We start from the raw sequence: 5,865 nt of genomic DNA on the forward strand, positions 1-5,865 counted from the left end.
TCTTTCATTCATGTTATGGGTATTTTTATACAAAGGAAATTTTTTTGTGCCTGTTGAAAATTTAAGTTTACTGACATAGCCATAAAAAATGTTGCTTTATTTATCTGACCATATTGGAATGTATTTGTTAGGTTTTCAGTCAATTAAATGTGGTTCAATAAACAATATGTAGTCATTTTTAAAATTTTCAATGAACATTCGATCAGTCTGGCCCTCGGCTTGCAGCAAAATTTTTTATCTGGCCCTCCGTCCATTTGACTTTGACACCCCTGGTTTAAGAGGTCCACAGAGGCCACATAAGGAGGAGCATTCGATCGACGCAGCCTGCGAAGGGTCCTCAAGGACGCAACCTAAGAATGTGTAGACAGCTAAAGACTGAATGAACAATAATCATAACATATCAGTGGCGTCTTTGAGCTTCTTCGCTTTAGCTGTAAGAATTTCAGTCATCCTCGTCTGGTCTTTTTGAACTGATAATTTGGATAGCTACAGTGTTATCCATTGTGTAATTGCCTAAAACAGCCTTGTAACATCATTTGTTAGTCACATAAGAAATTTGAGAAAGAGACAGAATTACTTAAAACACATGACTGACGTTATGAATGTGCTCATTTGGTGTTTCAACAGCAAAGCTGGACTACAGTACAGTATAACGTCGTAAAAATAATTTGTGATATCCACATCATGTGTACATTTAATAGCATCCAATTCCCATTATTTTGAATTAATAAAAAGATCATGAATTTGAAGTCCCTTGTTTTGTCATCTAAGATGCTTTTACTAATGTTGCCTTGGTATCGTATCAAATGAAGGTACTTTAAGCAGATGTAGTATCAAAGTCCGAATTTTGGTATGCTATCAACACTAGATAGCATTTTACAAATAAAGGAAGCTGTTCTATGTTCTACCCGGTCTGCATGTCACAACAACCTTAAATGTCACACCGACCTGCCCACTCAGAAGGTGCCCGGTCCGCCCAGAGGCAGCGATCCAGCCAGCCTGCACATGAAGAAGCAGAGCAGAGCCACGACAGCCAGTAGCAGAAGAGCAGACAGAGCAGTGATCAAGATCACGTGGTGAGTCACTTCAGTCATGACTTCACCGTACATTCCACCAAGTTTATCAAATCCAGCTTGTGTCAAAATGGAGCACCAACACCGACTGTTCTCACTCACCTCTTGCTCAATCCTTAATATGGGATTAGGATTTGGAGCACTGACTAAATTGGATTTCCAAAGGCAACCACAGACGATTCAGCCTTTACTAATTTACGGTCCAGCGAAAGAACAACTTGCGCCAATGCAGGCTCACTTTTAGTTAAAAAAAACTGGATACACCCTGGACTGGTCAGCAGCCAATCGCAAGGCACATATGGACAAACAACCTTGTCCTTATTGGGGATGAGCTGGATCCTATCCCGATTGAAATTTGGTGAAAGACGCAGGGGATATATAGACTGGTCGACAGTCAATCTCATACTCATTAGTCGGGTCCCGACCTATTTATCCCCGCGATCTCTTTTAAAATTTGTAAAAAAAAAAAAAAAATAGGCTCAGTAAAAATTGGCTATTTTTTTTTTTTTTGCACCATAATAATTATATAATAAATTTTAAAAATTCGTTTGAGTCCTTGAAATATCGTTTTTCTATGCGAAGCGGTTTTGCAAGTCAATGAATTCATTTGAGGAGCAACTTTCTGATTTGTGTGGAGCAATTCATGTATTTATTTATTTATTTGGAGGTTAATTCCAGGGATTAGAACTTTTATTAAACAATACAATATGAAAATGTCACAAATGAACAATTAGTTCTTTTGGTGTTGAACGTGATAGCTGTAACAACCTTAGGTTACCTTAGCATTTAGCATGGCTTATCCACCTTTTCTCGTCATCCCATCACGAATATGATACTTCTCTCAGAAATTTATCTTATTCGCCACCATGCAGGCAATAATTACTGGCTCAGGAGCGATTCAGCAATGTACTGTATTTCGGGGCACGAGGAGCTAGCCAAAGCTGATACTATCGCTGTTTCTACACAGATCTTCCCTCGACCTCCGACTTCCTGCGGTAGGTGACGTGAGCCCAGCAAAGCTTTGTTGGACTGTCTCCCTTCATATCTTTGTTGTTATAAGCATTAAGGGACCCAAAAATAAGTTATTATAGTCCTTAGATGTATATTTTGGGGGTGTCCCGATCCATAATTGGTATTGGATATCTGTCCAATATCAGGAAAAAAACAGTATCGGATTCTATCAGTCTACATTTACAATCTTCGACAATAGCACTCGTATGCAAGCAGTTCATTCCAGGCTCCCCTCCTCCACTCTTCTATCCAGCACCATCTGGATTTAGCATGCAGAGCCCACATGATCAAAACTTCTGTTATTATTTTTCATTTTAACCAGAGAAAGACGGTGCAGCTGAGTGCAACATGTGCAAAGCAAAGTAAATAAAAGCAGGTATTTTTCCCGCCGATATAGTATGGGATCGATATTGCTATCGGATAGGACTCTCGTCTCCTCTGCAACATCGGTATCGTATCGGAAGTGAAAAAATTATACCGGGACACCCCTAATATAATTGTTATTAATCAGCTCATTCATAAATTATTCTGTCAAATATCTGAGTCAGCATCCGCCTTTAAAAAAATCCATGTTAGTCTGGCCGTACGAAACACGATTTCATGTGGGATGGAGGTGCACTCTGTATTGGTCATCAGATATTTATGGGGCACAAAGTGAAATAAGCATTCACACTCACACGGACAATTTATAGTCTTCAATGATCTATATTGTACACCGGATTGACGCCTGGAACCAATATTCGAAATCAAAAACTCAGAAAAGTACAACTCTTAAAATTGCTAGGTAACGAATAACCCAATTTTGGTCAAAAATTGGACCGACCGGCTACTTGGGTCAGTTTGAATGAACTTTCTGAGTAGTTTCGTACAAAGCAAAGTAATCTTTTATACAAAACAAGTCAATTAAAATTGGCTTGTTTTGATAATTGACACCCAAGTAGCCGTCCATTTTTTTAACCAATTACATTTTTGTTTTTGTTTTGTTTGTTTTTTTTGTTTGTTTGTTTGTTTTTGAGGCAGTTTTAAGGCTAGATGTCATACTCAATAGTCCATCCTGATTCCTTTTAGACTTGGTAAAGTGAGCCAGCCACATTTCCAATGCTCTAAATGTGTGTGTGCGTGTGTGTGTGTGTGTGTGTGTGTGTGTGTGTGTGTGTGTGTGTGTGTGTGTGTGTGTGTGTGTGTGTGTGCGCGCGCGCGCGAGCGCGAAGCGGTAGTGGCTTTTTGAAAGGACACTTGGAGGACATGTACGGTATGCTTATGAATGTTTGCTACATAAAATCGCAGCTACAGAAACATCAGCTTATCGGAATCATTTTCCATCTCTCGAAACTTGTCCTCAAGGGCTAAAAAGTTCGGAATTAAAAACAGGTAATAAAAAGTGAAACCAGTTGATACAGCCTACAGTGTGTTTGCATAACTTCACGTTTGGACATGATAAAAAACACAGACCCCTGTATGAAACAAGCCACCAGTCTAGGAAGCTTATCTAAAGACTAGTTAAGAATGTTGATTCATGACCATTTCATCTCATCTGATTTTTAATAATAATAATAATAATAATAATACACCTACAACCGACTAATGACATGTTTTACTGGCCCGGTCAAACGGGTCATTTTGAGAATTTCTGTTGTGTTTTGTACATCGAATATTTTGCCTTTTTATTTATTTATTATTTATCATTTATGGCATGTGCACAGAAAAAGGCAGAGACCTTAAACCGGTGGTTATATCTCAGATGTGTTAAATTCAGTCGCAGTTGACATTTCAATTAAAACTAAGGTGCGTTATAGAGCGAGGGACTGATTTTGAAATGAATGCTGGCAACTTGGTTGTAGTCATACAAATGAACCGTTAGATAATGTGCCCCCGTATAGACCAACGGCATGCAGCAACCATGTGGAGAAAAGTCCCCCATGCAAAGCTCAAAAAAAGCTGCACATTAACATTCAACATTTCACACGCTGAATAGAAATGATAACTGAATACTCATATCAATAATTATAATTCAAAGTTGCAAAAGAAGAGAGAAAAGCCAAACGTTGACTGAAGACAACAAATAACACGAGTTCATTGTCCAAACTAACCAAAAAAAAAGTTATGTAGTTCCACTTACTGCACCAAGTGTCTCATCAATCGTTGCACTTGAATGTTTCACCTTGGAATGTGTCTCGTCTTCGCTTTCGGTGCTTTTTAAAGGCCCAGAGAGGTTGTCCTGAGGCTTTTTGGGGGGACGATCTGCAACTCCCGTGGAGGAGGGGGAAACCATCGAAAGAGGAGGCTTCGCTGAGTGCTGTGAGAGGCGCACTGTGGACTCGATGCGCCCTCTGTAGGGCGGCTTTGTGCGTGTTTTCATGACAACTTTATAACATCAGATAATACAGTACAAATAAAAAAGGGAAAAAAGTACATTTAGAAGTATTTTACAACTAATACATACTAGAGTATGAAATATGGCAAAATATGAAATTAAAAAATCGATTGTAAAATATTCACACAAAAACAAATAAATAACTGAAACAAAAATAGAAATAATAAAAATGAAGGTCATAAATATTCAACGGTATGGTCCCCCTTTATCGAATCTGTGAAGGAGTTGAATTTCTGATTGATCACTTGGCTGATGTGATGTCTAATATCCACTTACATTGTTCTTATTTGGTAATTGTTATCACTGTGTTTTTTGTTTGTTTTTTTTGAACCATTATTATTATCATTCATAGGAGTAGAAGGTTTTTTTCTTAAATATCATTATTATTATTAATAAATAGCGGATGTTTCGTGCAAGGTCACTGACGCTGTCGTGGTACTACCCTCGCCTGACTTGGGTGCGGGCAGCATGGAGTCGATTCCCACTCAGTGACGGTGTGAATGTGGGTATGAATGTTTGTTCGTCTCTATGTGGCCTGAGACTTATTGACGGCCAGTCCAGGGTGTAGTATGCCTTTCGTCAGCTGGGATAGACTCGAGCACCCCTTCGCGACCCTATTCGGGATAAGCGGTGTTGATAACGGATGGATGGATGTTTCGTTCAAAGACTAATAAATGTAGTTCAACTGAAGAAATGTCGTCGTCTCAGGGTCGACAAACGTTTAATGACTTTACATAAACAGCACGGGTTAATCCAGTTGGGAACCCACAGCGGTGCACATGATAGAGCCATGGATTGATCCCCCCAAAATAAGTGAGGGTGTTTTCTCCCCGATAGTGCTCGACCACTTCCGGTATGACGTTTCCAGAGATATGGGAACGATTCTGACGCCGCGGCGCGGAGAGGCGTCTTGGATTGGATGTCGAGGTGGGCTGGATCTCCATTTGCTCCCCACCTCCCGTCCCTCGGGCCAGAAAAGACTCACTGACCGAGTTAGACCAGTGGACAATCTGACGGCGAGGTGAGTACACTTTCTTTGTCTTCGTGTGTCGTTACAAATGTGACAACCTTTTCTCAGAATTGTCGTATGGAAAGAACTCCAAAACTGCGCTGATTTCAACTTCCGGGGTGGGGGCGCTAATGTGAAATCACGTGTCCGCGAATGTTCATTTATGACTCGAAAAGCGTCTATTCCTTTTGTAAAAATTCACCTTAAACGGTGAATTTGTGTGCTGATGTGCCCATTATAACAGTATTTACTTAAGGGGGCTGATGTGAACTATATTTACATTGGAGAAAACCAACCTTGATAGTGCGAATGACAAAAATATATACGGCTCATTCCAGAATTGGAGGACAAAATTATTGAAAAACGGGACATGCATTTTAGACTGAAACTACATAATA

At 39.7% G+C, this 5,865-nt stretch overlaps 1 protein-coding gene across 2 annotated transcripts in view; it reads right to left on the minus strand.

Annotated features, from left to right (window-relative positions):
- alpl (alkaline phosphatase, biomineralization associated) overlaps positions 1-4,325 on the minus strand; it is an 18,856-nt gene extending 14,531 nt beyond the window's left edge. Inside the window, exons 1-2 of one of the 2 annotated variants that reach the window (XM_019857923.1) lie at positions 4,204-4,325; positions 949-999 (exon numbers count right to left, since the gene is read on the minus strand). The gene's annotated coding sequence lies outside the window, so the exon portion shown is untranslated. The remainder of the gene's footprint in view (positions 1-948; positions 1,000-4,203) is intronic. The other variant, XM_019857930.1, reaches the window with a different exon arrangement.
- Between the last annotated feature and the right edge of the window lie 1,540 nt (positions 4,326-5,865).

This window comes from Hippocampus comes, unplaced genomic scaffold, assembly GCF_001891065.2.
Source record: "Hippocampus comes isolate QL1 unplaced genomic scaffold, H_comes_QL1_v1.1 scaffold17, whole genome shotgun sequence".
In the NCBI taxonomy this organism is placed as follows: domain Eukaryota; kingdom Metazoa; phylum Chordata; class Actinopteri; order Syngnathiformes; family Syngnathidae; genus Hippocampus; species Hippocampus comes.